This window comes from Anomaloglossus baeobatrachus, chromosome 6, assembly GCF_048569485.1.
Source record: "Anomaloglossus baeobatrachus isolate aAnoBae1 chromosome 6, aAnoBae1.hap1, whole genome shotgun sequence".
In the NCBI taxonomy this organism is placed as follows: domain Eukaryota; kingdom Metazoa; phylum Chordata; class Amphibia; order Anura; family Aromobatidae; genus Anomaloglossus; species Anomaloglossus baeobatrachus.
This window is the reverse complement of record NC_134358.1, coordinates 126,134,990-126,152,024: the sequence shown is the minus strand read 5'-3', so window position 1 is coordinate 126,152,024 and position 17,035 is coordinate 126,134,990. Positions and strand designations below refer to the sequence as shown.

At 40.6% G+C, this 17,035-nt stretch overlaps 1 protein-coding gene across 2 annotated transcripts in view; it reads left to right on the top strand.

The window, feature by feature from the left end:
* NKAIN3 (sodium/potassium transporting ATPase interacting 3) overlaps positions 1–17,035 on the top strand; it is a 914,214-nt gene that overhangs the window by 520,785 nt on the left and 376,394 nt on the right. The gene's annotated exons all lie outside the window — the stretch shown is intronic.

Below are 17,035 nucleotides of genomic sequence, written 5' to 3'. Positions count from 1 at the left end.
TGATAGGCTATGAGTGGCTGATTTTCAAATACTTTCTAAAGGATACCAAACAGTGCCATTAGCGTGGGCTAACCAAGAGGTTTAGAGGAGGGCAGAGGAGGTAAAGTGGTCAGTGCAGTAAATTATGCCAGTCCTGGGAGAATTTATAAATGAAGTCCCCCCCATAAAAGGGTAAATACACCAATCATCTGAAGTGTATCCTCTAATCCAGGGGTCTCAAACTTGGCTGATTATAAGGGCTGTACATATAAAAAAATTATTTGGGGGGCCACATTCTTTTCAGGACAAAGTGACATTTTTATTGGTACCATGTTTTTTTCTATACACTTTTGGATCACTGTTTTTGAACATTTGTAATTTGTTTACTATAACAAATGTACAGTTTTTTGTTTTATATATATATATATATATATATATATATATATATATATATATACAGTGCCTTGCGAAAGTATTCGACTCCCTTGATTTTTTTCAACCTTTTCCCACATTTCAGGCTTCAAACATAAGGATAAAAATGTTAATGTCATGGTGAAGAATCAACAACAAGTGGGACACAATTGTGAAGTTGAACGAAATTTATTGCTTATTTTAAACTTTTTTAAAAAATAAATAACTGAAAATTGGGGCGTGCAATATTATTCGGCCCTTTTAAGTTAATACTCTGTAGCGTCACTTTTTGCTGCAATTACAGCACAAGTCACTTGGGGTATGTGTCTAGCAGTTTTGCACATCGAGAGACTGAAATTCTTGCCCATTCTTCCTTTGCAAACAGCTGGAGCTGAGTGAGGTTGGATGGAGAGCGTTTGTGAACAGCAGTTTTCAGCTCTTTCCACAGATTCGCGATTGGATTCAGGTCTGGAGTTTGACTTGGCCATTATAACACCTGGATATGTTTATTTGTGAACCATTCCATTGTAGATTTTGCTTTATGTTTGGGATGATTTTCTTGTTGGAAGACAAATCTCCATCCCAGTCTCAGGTCTTTTGCAGACTCCAAAAGGTTTTCTTCATGAATGGTCCTGTATTTGGCTCCATCTATCTTCCCATCAATTTTAACCATCTTCCTTGTCACTGCTGAAGAAAAGCAGGCCCAAACCATGATGCTGCCACTACCATGTTTGACAGTGGGGATGGTGTGTTCAGGGTGATGAGCTGTGTTGCTTTTACGCCAAACATATCATTTGGCATTTTGCCCAAAAAGTTCGATTTTGTTTCATCTGGCTAAAGCACCTTCTTCCACACGTTTGGTGTGTCTCCCAAGTGGCTTGTGGCAAACTTTAAAGGACACTTTTTATAGATATCTTTGAGAAATGGCTTTCTTCTTGCCACTCTTCCATAAAGGCTAGATTTGAGCAGTGTATGACTGATTGTTGTCCTATGGACAGACTCTCCCACCTCAGCTGTAGATCTCTGCAGTTCATCCAGAGTGATCATGGGCCTCTTGGCTGCATCTCTGATCAGTCTTCTCCTTGTTTGAGATGAAAGTTTTGAGGGACTGCTGGGTCTTGGTAGATTTGCAGTGGTATGATACTCCTCCATTTCAATATGATCGCTTGCACAGTGCTTCTTGGGATGTTTAAAGTTTTGGAAATCTTTTTGTAACCAAATCTGACTTTAAACTTTTCCACAGCAGTATTACGGTCCTGTCTGTTGTGTTCCTTGGTCTTCATGATGCTATCTGTGCTTTAAACAGAACACTGAGACTATCACAGAGCAGGTGCATTTATACAGAGACTAGATTACACACAGGTGGCTTATATTTATCATCATCAGTCATTTAGGACAACATTGCATCATTCAGAGATCCTCAATGAACTTCTGGAGTGAGTTTGCTGCACTGAAAGTAAAGGAGACGAATAATATTGCACGCCCCAATTTTCAGTTATATATTTTTTACAAAAGTTTAAAATAAGCAATAAATTTCATTCAACTTCACAATTGTGTCCCACTTGTTGTTGATTCTTCACTATAAAATTTAAATTTTTATCTTTATGTTTGAAGCCTGAAATGTGGGAAAAGGTTGAAAAAATCAAAAGGGCCGAATACTTTCACAAGGCACTGTATATCTAACATATAAAGCTGAGTGTATGTATGTGTGTATGTATGTATGTCCGCTAAAGGCATCCGCACCATCGCATTTACAATCGCAAAATTTTGCCTAGACACCTCATGTGACTCAGGGAACGTCATACACTAGGTTTTGATGGGAAAATTTAACCTTGTGCTTTACAGTTACTCTCCAAAGAACCTGCATCCATTAAAGTCAATGGAGCTGCGAGCTATAGGTTATTAATAGGAGCTATGATTAGTTGCTATAGGAGCAAAGGACATTCATAGTATAAGAAGCTTCTGTGTGAGGTAATATGATATCGGTGGAGAGTCGGATATAGAGAGACAGAGAGGGAAAGAGATAGACAAATGCAGACAGGGAAAGAGACAGAGAGACATTGAAAAAGACAGATAGGGAAAGAGACAGAAAGGGGAAGAATCAGACAAACAGGGAAAGAGACAGAGAGAGACAGACAAAGGCAGACAGGGAAAGAGAAACAGGGAAAGAGACAGACAGGGAAAGAGACAGACAAGGAAAGAGACAGACAAGGAAAGAGACAGACAAGGAAAGAGACAGACAGAGACAGATAGGCAGAGACAGACAGATTGAAAGAGACAGACAGGAAAGAGACATACAGAGAAATAGACAGACAGGGAAAGAGACAGACAGACATAGGCAGACAGGGAAAGAGACAGACAGGGAAATATACAGAGACAGATGGAAAGAGACAGACAGGGAAAGAGGGGGACAGACAGGAAAAGAAACAGACAGAGGAAGACAGGGAAAAAGACAGACAAAGAGACAGACAGAAGAGGACAGACAGGGAAAGAGACAGATAGAGACAGACAGAGACAGACAGAGATTTCAGAGACAAACCGTGACAGACAAAGAGGTAGAGAAATAGACAGACAGGCAGGGAAAGAGACAGAAAACACAGAGACAGGCATGGAAAGAGACAGACAGACACACAGAGACAGACACACAGGGACAGACACACAGGGACAGACACACAAGACAGGCAAAGAGATAGAGAGAGACTGATACAGAGACAGACAGAGAGATAGACAGACAGACATGGATAGAGTTAGAGACAGACACAGACAAACATATAGACAAACAGAAACAGACAGGGAAAGTGACAGACAGAGATAAAGAGTGAGAGACAGACAGATGAAGAGATACAGAGACAGACAGGGAAAGAGACAAACTCACAGATAGATAGACAGACAGGGAAAGAGACAGACAGACAGAGAGACAGACACAGAGAGACAGACAGAAAGAGAAAAACAGAAAGAGAGAGAGAGAGAAAGAGACAGGGAGAGGGACAGAAAGACAATTGCTATCCTGGGCAATGCCGGGTACTACAGCTAGTATATATATATATATATACACATATATATATATATATATATATATATATATATATATAAACATTTTTGCTGGTAAGAAAAAAAGTCATGCTTTGTGATGAAGTTCCTGCCTTTCTATTTTATTATGATCATGTATTTTGTTGTATGGCAAGGCAAAGCAAACTGTATTATTTTACAGAAGTAAACCATGGGCATATTAGGGAAATAATAGAAAAAAATAATACTATGTTCACTCTGTTTCTCCAAACTATGCCTTTTAAATTATAGCTGTACAATTGTAATCAAAGTGCAACATCTTGAAAATAAATTGTATCTAATACATAAAGCTGAGTGTATGTGCGTGTCCGCTAAAAGAATCCGCATCGTCGCATTTAGAATCACAAACTTTTGCACAGACGCCTTATTTCACTCAGGGAACGTAATAGACTATGTTTTGAGAGGAAAATATAACCCCTCGCTTTACAGTTATTTCTTACAAAAACATGTTTACATTAAAGTCAATGGAGCTGGGAATGGATCTAGTATTATAGACTCCTATTATGGAGAGAGAAAGATACACACAGAAAGAGACACACCCACAGAAAAAGACACACCCACAGAAAAAGACACACCCACAGAAAGAGACATAGACAGAAAGACACATACACAGAAAGATAGACACACACACACACAAACACACCCACACAAAGAGACACACACACACACACAGAAAAAGACACACAGAAAGAGACAGACAGAAAGGCACATACACAAAAAGACAGACAGACACACACACACAAACACACACAAAGAGACACACAGAGAAACACACAGAAAGAGACACACATCCACACAAACTGTTTGGATGTTTGAGGTAATATATTGGCTATTATCAATCACAGCTCTGCTTTTACTTTGTTAGAGGACAAGGAGCCTTGATTGGTTGCTATAGGCAACGAAGGACATTGTTAGTGTAGGGCCGCTTATGTGTGAGTTAATATGATTTCAGTGGTGACGCCTGTTCAGTTTATGACTTTTATGAGCAAAATAATTTTATTTTACTGCATTTTATTTTGTTATAGTTAAGAATAGTTAGTATAATTTTAGGGAGGGCACCACCTAAAGGATATAATCATCCAATCATTAAACTAAACAGGGATCATTGTTTGTGTCCACTTGAGTGAATAATAAAGACTTTTTGTATACTCATACAGGTGTATCCCTGTTTTTTGCATACCACTTTTTTTTTTCTACAGTTAAGAATAGTTACTTACTATCCTGGGCAACGCCGGGTAATACAGCTAGTTCATCTATATATCCAATTGTCTTTCTATCTATCTATTAGAAATGAGTGAATCAATTTGACGCAAATCGTATTTGATTAGACTTTTATAAATTTCACAGGTACCAACAAATTAAAAAATATATGGAAATCGATTCATGCAAGCACAAAAAAAAATTTCCTGTTGATTTTTTACACATTGCAGAAGATTGCATTAGCCACATAAAGTTTACATAATGTCAGGCATGATCCCTTGCAGCCATCACAAGATATAGTGAAGCCAATCAAATGGGATTATCATAGCCTGCATAAAAGCCAAGGCAGAAAATGCAGCAGCCATATTGAGGTGATTTAGAATAGGGAGAGGACATCAGAGCTCACAGCTCAGCAATAGAGATAGGAAGAGAAAGCCCTAAAGTTTTAGACCAATAGTTATGTGTTGTATAACCACAGCAGTGAAGAAGTTAAGTGCAGTAACCAGTGAATAATACAGAGATACAATTGACAGGGGGAGACAGATATTGGAGGTGCAGACATCTGTTCTGCTGCATTTGCATAGCAGTACTTGCTTGTCACAAGTGACTTTACTAGGGTTTTTTTGCATTCCTTGTGCAACCTTTTTTGTGAAGGAAAAAAATATTGTTTTTTTAAAAATGCAAAGACATTTAGCTGTGCCTCTGTACCTCACAAAATGTGTGTGTTGCAAACAATTTTGATTTATACATCTGTTTTACTAGTCAAATTTTACATCAGTGTATGCCGCACCAATACAATGCCCTACTGCAGGTACTGGCATTTGGACATGTATCTGCCCAGCATTTCTTTTGATATCATTTTTGTGAAAGGGTTTATATTTTGTAAAAAAAAAAAAAAAAAGAGAATCAAAATGTAAGCATTTAAATATGCATATTTGTTTTACGTATCTATTTTACAAGTCCAATATGACAACTGTATAAGCCGCATTTATGCTATATCCTGTTGCCACATTTTGCTTTCTGTACTTGCACCGACCTATTTATTTACTTTTTCTTATGCCATTTTTCGGCAAGGGTTGAATAATTGGGATTGTCAAAAGTTAATTATACTGTTGTGCAAAATGTGTGATAAAAGAAAAAGCAGCAATGGCATTCAATATTGTAGTATAAAAGAAAGAAAACCACATACCATGGCTTAACCCCTTTATGACTAAGGATGTACTGGTACATCCTTGCTTACCTATCTCCCGTTACCACGGGCTCCAGCGGTGAGTCTGTAGTAATACCCTTGCATGTCTGCTGATGTGATCAGCAGACATGTGGGGCTAACAGGCGCATGTGAATCGGAGATCTATCCACACCTGTTAACCCTTTAGATCGCGGTGGGAATAACGCTTTTCCCTGCCACCACCGACGACCCCATGACACGATCAATGTGTTGCCATGGTAGCATGGGGGTCCACTGATGACCCCTGATGTTGCCATGATTCACTTCCTGTGAGAGCCGACAGAGCACTGGCTCTCACAGGAACGCTGCATTTCTGCTGATCAGAACGATGCTGCTCTGATCAGCAGAAATGAACAAGCGATGGGACACTGCAGTGATAAAGTCCCCTAGGGGGACTAGTAAAATAAATAAAAACTAAAGTTTTAAAAAAATATGAAAGAATAGAAAACCTGAAAAGTTCAAATCACCCCTCTTTTTGCCCCATTGAAAATAAAACAGTTAAAAAATAAATAAAAAAACCTCAAACACATATTTGGTATCACCACTTTCAGAAATGCCCAATCTATCAAAATATAAAATCAATTAATCTGACCAATACACGGGTGGCAAGAACAAAATCCAAATGCCAAAACTACGTTTTTAATTTTTTTTTTGAAATTGCAATAACAGGCGATCAAAACATAGAATCTGCACAAAGAATACATCATTAGAAATGTCAGCTCACTACACAAAAAATAAGCCATCAGTGAGCCCCAGATCCTGAAAAAAGAGAATGCTATGGGTCTCGGAAAATGGTGACAAAAGTGCAATTCCTTTTCTGGACAAACGTCTGAATTTGTTTTCACCCCTTAGATAAAAGTAAAAGTATATATGTTTAGTATCTACGAACTCATACCGACCTTAGGTATCATACTGAAATTTCAGTTTTACCATATAGTGAACACCGTAAATAAAAGACCCCAAAAACAATTGTGCATTTGCATTTTTTTTTGCAATTTCACCGCACTTGTATTTGTTTTCCCATTTTCTAGTATACCGTATGGTCAAACTAATGGTTTAATTCAAAAGTATAACTCGTCCTGCCAAAAAATAAGCCCTCATACAGCAATATTGATGGAAAATTAAAAAAGCTATGGCTCTCGGAAGAAGGGGGAGAAAAAAACGAAAATGAAAAATGGAAAATACCCGGGGGTGAAGGGGTTAAAGTATGTGGCAGCTACTAACAGCAGTAGAAGCATAACCACCACCACTGGCATGAGACATCTGAGCAACAGTACTATCAAACAAAGGTCACAATTGGTCTCTGGCTTCCAGCAAGCTTAAAAGTGGGGAGGAAACACAAGGCGTAATGGAATATATGGCACATCAGTCATCTCAGTCAAAGCAGGATGAGGTTAACTCTGACAGCGACGCCATCAGTTTGAGTTGTTTATTCTGTTCAACCCAGTTTGTCTGATCATAAATAACTAAAATAACTAAAATAAATAATTTTTAGCTTTCTTTTTTTTAATTAAAAAAACGATGAATGTGCACTCTGTTTTGTGTTAAAGAGTTTGAAATGGTTGCATACAGTCCTAAAGACCTCACCGTGATACCTGCGTCTTTCTATGGCAATTGTAGACTTTGCAGTATTGAGAAACTGTAGGCGGTAAAGAAATACTCTAGAAATCCAGTAAAAAAAATCTACAAGCCTGGCTAATTTAAATTTCAAAACATTTGATTATCTCTCCTATTTTTTTTGTATGTTTTTATCAAGTTATTTTATATATTATCAGTAAACAATAAAAAATATATTGTATTTGTACTGTAGACAGTAATCTGACATTACAGAGCTGTTTTCACACAACAAATGATTAGGGACAGAGTTCAAATGTGTGGGTTTCTACACTTCTTGCCTGAACAAAAAGAGGAATATTCATTCACTTCAAATATTAAAAATGTTCTTATTCTATTTGTTTTAAAAGCTACAAGCTGTGTTCTGTATTCTGCATTGTTTTATATTTCCATCATTTATCATTATAGCTAGAGTTCATTCCTAGAAATAGTTTTAAAGTTTTAATGTTTTAAAGTTATGTAGTGGGAAAATAAGTTTTTGATACGCTGCCAATTTTGCAAGTTTTCCCACCTACAAAGAATAGAGAGGTCTGTAATTTTTATTGTAGGTACACTTCAACTCTGACAGACAGAATCCCCCCAAAAAATCCAGAAAATTAGATTATATAATTTTTAAATAATTAATTTGGATTTTATTGCATAAAATAAGTAGTTTACACAATAGAAAAACAGAACTTAATATTTGTTACAGAAATCTTTGTTTACAATTGCAGAAATGTTTCCTGTAGTTCTTGACCTAATAAACACACACTGCAGCAGAGATTTTGGACCAATCCTCCCTACAGATCTTCTCCAGAAATTTCAGCTTTCCGGGCTATCACTGGGTAATGTTCAGTTTCAGCTCCCTCCAAACATATTCTATTGGGTTCAGGTCTGAAGACCACTCCCTGACCTTGAAATGCTTCTTGCTGAGACATGCCTTACTTGCCCTGGCTGTGTGTTTTGTGTCATTCTCATGCTGAAAGACCCATCCAAGACCCATCTTCAATGCTCTTACCGAGGGAAAGAGGTTGTTGGCCAAAATCTAACTATGCATGACCCCATCCATCTTCTCTTCAATATGATGCAGTCCTTCTGTCCTCTTTGAAGAAAAGCATCCCCAAAGTATGATGTTTCCATCTCCATGCTTCACAGTTGGGACAGGGTATTTGAGGTTGTACTCGTCCTTCTTCCTTCAAACACAGCAAGTGAAGCTGATACTAAAAAGTTCTATTTTGGTCTCATCTGACCGCATGCTTCCTCTGGATCAACCAGATAGCCATTGGCAATCTTAAAACGGGCCTAGACATGTGCTGGCTTGAGCAGGGGGAACTTGCATACCCTGCAGTATTTTAATCCATAACATCATACTATGTTACTAACTATAATAATGGAGCCCAAGACCGACTAAGATTGACAGTCATCTTGTGTTTCTTCCATGTTCTAATAATTGCACCAATAGTTGTTGCCTTCTCTCCAAGCTACTTTCCTATTGTCCTGTAGCCCATCCCAGCTTGTGTAGGTCCTCAATGTTTTCCCTGGTGTCCTTAGATAGCTCTTTGGTCTTGGACATGGTAGAGAGGTTGGAGTTTGATTGATTGAGTGTGTGGACAGGTGTCTTTTATATAGGTAATGAGTTCAAACATGTGAAGTTAATGCAGGTAATGATTGCATAGTGGGAGGGTTTCTTAAGGAAAAAATAATAGGTCTGTGAGAGCCAGAATTCTTGCTGGTTGGTAGGTGATCAAATACTTATTTCATGGAATAAAATGCAAATTAATTGTTAAAAAAAATACACAATGTGATTTTCTGGGTTTTTTTTGTTTTGTCTGTCACAGTTAAAGTGTACCTGCAATAAAAATTACCAACCTCTACATTCTTTGTAGGTGGGAAAACTTGCTAAATCAGCAGTGCATCAAATACTTATTTTACTCACTGCATCTGTCACCTGACTTTCAATCTATCTATATATCTACAGACAGTGACTTGAAAAAGTATTCATACCACATGAATATATATATATATATATATATATATATATATATATATATATCATGGATCTCTGAATCTCCTCCATAGGAGGAGGAGGCATAGCCTCTTGGCTGCTTCCCTAATAAGTGCTCTCCTTGCTTTGCTTAGCATCTCAGTTGACATGGATGGCCATATTGTGGTAGGATTGCTGTTGTGCCTTAAGGCCGCTTTACACGCTGCGATATTGGTACCGATATCGCTAGCGTGGGTACCTGCCCCCATCTGTTGTGCGACACGGGCAAATTGCTGCCCGTGCCGCACAACATCGCCCAGACCCGTCACACTACTTACCTGCCCGGCGATGTTACTGTGACCGGCGAACCACCTCTTTTCTAAGGGGGCGGTTCGTTTAGCATCACAGCGACGTCACTGCAGCGTCACTAAACCACCGCCCAATAGAAGCGGAGGGGCGGAGATGAGCGGGATGTAACATCCCGCCCACCTTCTTCCTTTGCATTGCAGCCGGGAGGCAGGTAAGGAGAGGTTCCTTGTTCCTGCGGTGTCACACGGAGCGATGTGTGCTGCCGCAGGAATGAGGAACAACTTCGTTACTGCTGCAGTAATGATAATTGAGAATGGACCCCATGTCACTGATGAGCGATTTTGCACGTTTTTGCAACGATGCAAAATCGCTCATAGGTGTCACACGCAACGGCATCGCTAATGCGGCCGGATGTGCGTCACAAATTCAGTGACCCCAATGACTTTGCATTAGCGATATCGTAGCGTGTAAAGCCCCCTTTACTCCTTCTGTGTCTGGATGATGGATAGATTAGTGCACCATTAGGTGTTCAGAGCTTGGGCTATTTTTTTGTTATAATCAAATCCTGCTTTACATTACAACTTTACATTTACTCCACAACTTTATCTCTGACCCGTCTGGTGTGTTCCTTGCTTTTCATGATGCTGCTTTATCCCTAATGTTCTCAAACAATTAATTAATTAGGTGACTTCTGAAGGCAAATGGTCACTCAGGAGTTTATTTAGGGGTATGAGACTACAGGGGGCCAAATACAAATGCACATTGCAATTTTCAGATTTATATTTTAAAATCTTTAGAAAACCTTGCATCATTTCCTGTCCTTTAAACGTCATAAATATTTGCTAGTTAGTGTTATATCACATAAAGTTCCAATAAAATGCATTTAAATTTGTTGGTGTAATGTAGAAAATGTTAAAGTTTATGGGGTTAGAATACTTTTTCAAGGCACTGTATGTTATCACAAATCTATCTATTATCTATCAATCTATCTATCTATCTATCTATCTGTCTATCTATAAAAAAAAGTAAAGAACCCCCTCTTAAAAAAAGAAAAAACAAACAAAACCTAATACAATAACATTTTGTTAGATATGATAAAAATATACAATGGTGTTGAAAAGTGTTTGCCTCCTTCCTGATTATATAGACCTTCATTTATAAACTGCATTTTTGTTTACTTTGTGTTATCTTTGTCTAATATTTAAATTTCTTGGTGATCTGAAACATTTAAGTGTGACAAGCATGCAAAAGAATAAGTAATCAGGAAGAGGCAAACACTTATTCACATCATTGTATAGGGTGTTCCAAAAAGACACAATTATAGCATTTCCAAAATCACTTTGGATAACAGTGGTTCAATGCATTTAGCTATGTGAGGCTATGTTCATTCTTCCGTTGTTTTGCTTCCGTCAGGTCCGTCGTTGTGACACAACAACAGATCCATCATTTTTTAGATGTCAACTGATGCAATGGATGTGTTATTTCACAGGATTCCGATCGCAGGAATCCTGTTAAAAAACTGATCCGTTACATCCGTTACATCCGTTTTGCGTCCGTTTTTTGACAGATCCGTTGAGATCTGTTTGTGTTTGGGACAGCCCAATGGGTGTGCCAAACATGCTAGGCATGCTCAGAAGAGCATGATGTAATCCAGCACTGGATTCTGTTGTGTGACTGATTACGGCGGAATCCAGCACCATAGACATCCATTATATCCGTTTTTTTACCGCTCCAAAAAATGTTACATTCAGCATTGCTCCCGCCTGATGGTTAGTCAGTAAATTACTGATACGTTACTCGGCAGATGCAACGCAAGGCCATCCGTCGCAATCCGTCACTAATTGAAGTCTATGGGGAAAAAACGGATTCTTGCAAAATATTTTGCAGGATACAGTAATTGCTCAGGGCGACGGATTGCGACGGAAGTAAAACAACGGAAGTGTGAACATAGCCTAAGTCAACATGCAAAAAGAAGCAAAAGAAGAGAAAGCTTTACATGTTTGGCTGTGTTTAGCTATCTTCCACAAATTTTAGGGCATCTTCTGCTTTACTTGCTGTTGTTTGTATAGCACCAATATATTTCACAGCACTGTACCGAGATTTAAATTACTCACATCAGTTACAACAGCTAGTCCCTTCTCTTTTACCGCTTTGCTCTTCCATTTTTGCTCCTAAAGGCCCAGTCACACACAACGACTTACCAGTGATCCCGAAAGCAACGATGCGACCTGATAGGGATCGCAGGTAAGTCGCTGGGAGGTCGCAGGTGAGATGTCACACAGTCAGATCTTACCAGCAATGCAGGAACAATACAGGTCGCAGTAGTGACCTGTATAACGATCTCAGCAGTCACTGTGACCCTGTCACACAGTGTCAAACACAGCCATGGGTCCTGCCCAGCAGGACATCGCCTTTGAAGAAAATGGTCCGGACCATTCTGCAACGACTAGAGATCTCACAGCAGGGGCCTGATCGCTGGTAGGTGTCACACATAACGAGATCGCTAACGGGATCGCTACTGCGTCACAGAAACCGTGACTCAGCTGCGATCTCGCTAGCGATCTCGTTATGTGTGACGGTGCCTTAAGGCTAACAAGGCCATGGGACCCCTTCTGCTGATACGTTAGTTTATAGATTTTCTATAGAAACAACATTAGAGATACTTTCTTCTTTTTCTTTTATTGTTTTACCCTTCTTGATGCTCAAAATGTGTTTGTAATACAGCAGATTTATGAGTATGGAGGTTATGCTCAATGTTCTGTCAAACATCATCCACTCTACTACTACTTTTGTAATGCGAGAAGCATTTGTGCATGGTGGCTGCCTGCACCTAGTTGTCTGTAGTTACTGTTATTGTTGCATATGACTATTATACATACTTATTAGAGCAGCAATAACCTGAGGCTTGTCATTCATTTTTTATGTGACATTAGACAGTCAATTGTAGAAAGCAATATACTTCTTCAAGTCTTATACAAATGAGTGAAAACAATTTACTATGGTGTATTTGCAATGGATGATAAATAGCTGCAGTCCTTTCCTTTCACATCCAAGATTGTGAATTCATTCTAAACTTCATGACTTGAAAACAGCATGAGGAAAGTTCACACCACATAAAGATTTAATTAAACTGAGTTATTGTCTCAAATTCACTTTATTTTAGGAAGTCTACAAGCCATTATTCTCAACATCTAATTTAAGTTATCCTCTATCTCATCATGGTTTAAACCTATCTTTATAGATCAGTGGCTATAGATCTAGGGTTCAAGGGGCCCCGATGCAAAATTTAGATCTGCCCCCACCTTCCCACATTGGTAAGTTGTATGGGCCCTTGTAGCATTCTAAAGCTTTTAAAGTCATTCAAATTGCCCTTCCTCTCCTTATGTAATAATGTCCCTCATCCTGTTCTAATGTACCAAATCCTGGCTCCTTCCTGATAAATATGTCCCCCATCCTGGTATATATGTTCCCAGCCTGGTAAAAATGTTCCCCATCCTGGTAAATATGTCCCCCATCCTAGGCCCCATCCTGGTATATATGTCCCCATCCTAGGCCCCATTCTGGTATATACAGTATGTCATCATCCTGGTATATTCGTATATCCCCATACTGGTAAATATGTTCCCTTCCTAGTATATATGTCCTTATCCTGAGCTCCATCCTGGTATATATGTTCCCATCTTGGTATACATGTCTTTATCCTGCTACCCTTCCTGTTATTTATGTCTCCACTCCTAGTATATAAGTCCCATTTGTGGTATGCAGTTCCTTATCTTAGGCTCCTTCCTGGTAGATGTACCCCCATTCAGCTATACATGTCCTTATCCCAGGCCCCTTTCTCGTATATATGTCCCCATTCTAGGCGTCTTCCTGGTATATATGTCCCCATCCTGGTATACTAGTCCTTATTTTAGGCGCTTACTGGTATGTGTGACTCTATCTTGCTATACATGTCCCCATCTTAGCATATAAGTCCCCATCCTGGTATATATATCCCATCCTGGTATACATTTTGTTATCCTAGGCCCGTTCCCGGTAGATATGCTCCCATCCTGGTATACATGTCCTTATCCTGGACCCCTTCCTGTATATATCTTCCAATCCTAGTCCCCTTCCTGGTATTATTTGTCCCTATCCTGGGCCCCTTCCTGGTATATACGTCCCAATTCTAGTCCCCTTCCTGGTATATATGTCCTCATCCTGCTATTCATGTCCTTATCCTATCCACCTTCCTGGTATTAATGCCACCACCATAATATACATTTCCCTACCCTACACCCCTTCTTGGTATATATGAGCCCCTCCTAGGCCCCTTTCTAGTATATATGTCCCCATCTTAGTACATGTATACTTATTCTGAGCCCCTTACTGTTATATATGGCCTCATGCTTGTATACATGTCCCCATCCTGGTAAATATTTCCCCTTCCTGGTATATATGTCCTCATCCTAGGACCCTTCCTTGTATGCATGTTCCCATTCTGGTATACAATTCCTTACCCTAGAACCCTTCCTGGTATATATATCCTCATACCGGTATACATGGCCTTATCCTGGGCCCCTTTCTGGTATATATGCCCTCTGTCCCCACCCTGGTATACTTGTCTTTATCCTAGTCCCCTTCCTTGTATATATGCCCCATCCTGGTATACCTGTCCGCAACCTAGTATATATGTTCCCATTCTGGTATATATGTCTCCATTTGTTTTGACTCTAGCTCAAGAAAAAAACGCATTTGCCCATTTGTACTCACCCTCCTCAGCTCCAATGTGCTGACATTAATGAACGTGTTATAGGGATGCATTACGTCACTGCCATGCGCCACCTTCAGACACAGGGAGGCCAATGTCAGCTGCTGGCCGCTGTTTGGCTAACAACTTGTATTGCAGTGCAGGGCCCAACGGGTCCCTGTGCCACAATGCATTTCAGCTGGATGTGTGACGCCCTGGCCTATCTGGTCGTCACAGGGTATTGTGCAATCTGCCCTTCTGCACAGTATCCACCTCCTCCGTGGTTACGGGTCCCTGACCTTTGGTGTTGCCAAGAACAAGCTAATCAAAATCCTAGGAACACTCTGCACCACACCCACCAGACACACCAGTGGACGGCCTCAGTGGAATAGGGTCGCCCACTTGGGGGGTTGGTTAAGGGGAGGTCAGGAGTGTTAGGAGACAGTCGGTTGAGTGGTGACTCTCAAGAGGAGAGGTCAGGAGCTGGGTTCCTTGGTTACTAGGTGGCAGACGTTGGTCTGGGCCTGATAGGAGCTGGACCCCGGTCGCAGGGGATCGTGACAAGGGGCACGGACTGACGTGGACGATAGCCGGTGGCCTTGTGCCATCACCGGGCAGGGGCCAGGGCATGACGGGGTACGTGGACCCTAAGTCGAGAAGGAGCTTCAAGCGTCTTGACAATTTACCTGACGAGGACGGAGTCTTCAAGATCCGTTCTCCACCCACTCCAAAATTGGTGTACTAGCGTAACGAGGGGAATAGGACTTTCCCACTACATAGTACAGGAAATCCCAAGCGTGAACCCTGAGAGCAAGCTCACCCAGTTAGCCATACTGGTGAGCGGGACCCGATAGTTCCATGCTAGAGGGACCAATTAGAAGTGAGATGCCACTGAAAAGGCCACAGGCTACAAGCAACACCAACGGGCATGGGATCCAGGCCTCCCTCCCTGCTGCAGCGGTGCTAAGAACTTTGGTTTACCACGATTGTCGGTGTCAGCTTTATTGCACTGAGTTAGTACTAAAGTGATCCCTGACCGTCACAACAGCACCTCCCTGTCACCTACACCGAGTCTCGGGGCATCCCCCCTACCCGTGGAGGGGTTAAACACCTGGCTGCCCACACCATCGCCACCGGGTACTCCCCATTGCAGAGGTGGTACTACACCTTACCATGCACCACGGCTGGCGTCACGAACTGTCCTCACAATCCCCTGTAAATAACCCCCCTTTTATTCCGAGTGGCCGCGCGACCCCGACCCCCGAGTCCGGAGACCCCTCGAGCCACCACGGATCCGGATCCAAGTAGCGGCGGAAGGCTGCTGATGCGGGGGCGGTACAGATGCACATCCAGTTGAAGCAGGCACTGGGGGTCAGCGGGTCCCCTCCAACCCCAAGCTTGGTCGAACTCGTGACACGTGACCACTGTGACCGTGATCGTTTTGCCCCTGTTTTAGATAAAGAATAGCTGTTTGATTTGGTTTATTTATTGTATTATTTTGCTTTTGCCTTGAAACATGACTACATGGCATCTCACCGAGCAAACATATAACTATTTTACACTGAGGAAGAATCTGAAACATTGCTGTGAATACATGGATGTCTCTGGCTATGTTGGTATCCTTAATTGAGCTTGAAGAATTGGACATATATGTACAGTCATATGAAAAGGTTTGGGCACCCCTATTAATGTTAACCTTTTTTCTTTATAACAATTTGGGTTTTTGCAACAGCTATTTCAGTTTCATATATCTAATAACTGATGGACTGAGTAATATTTCTGGATTGAAATGAGGTTTATTGTACTAACAGAAAATGTGCAATCCGCATTTAAACAAACTTTGACCGGTGCAAAAGTATGGGCACCTCAACATAAAAGTGACATTAATATTTTGTAGATCCTCCTTTTGCAAAAATAGCCTCTAGTCGCTTCCTGTAGCTTTTAATGAGTCCCTGGATCCTGGATGAAGGTATATTTGACCATTCCTGTTTACAAAACAATTCCAGTTCAGTTAAGTTTGATGGTCGCCGAGCATGGACAGCACGCTTCAAAGCATTCCACAGATTTTCAATGATATTCAGGTTGGGGACTGGGATGGCCATTCTGGAACATTGTAATTGTTCCTCTGCATGAATGCCTGATTAGATTTGCAGCGGTGTTTTGGATCATTGTCTTGCTGAAATATCCATCCCCTGCGTAACTTCAACTTCGTCACTGATTCTTGCACATTATTGTCAAGAATCTGCTGATACTGAGTTGAATCCATGCGACCCTCAACTTTAACAAAATTCCCGGTGCCGGCATTGGCCACACAGCCCCAAAGCATGATGGAACCTCCACCGAATTTTACTTTGGGTAGCAAGTGCTTTTCTTGGAATGCTGTGTTTTTTTGCCTCCATGCATAACGCCTTTTTGTATGACCAAACAACTCAATATTTGTTTCATCAGTCCACAGGACCTTCTTCCAAAATGTAACTGGGTTGTCCAAATGTGCTTTTGCATACCTCAGGCCACTCTGTTTGTGGCGTGCTTG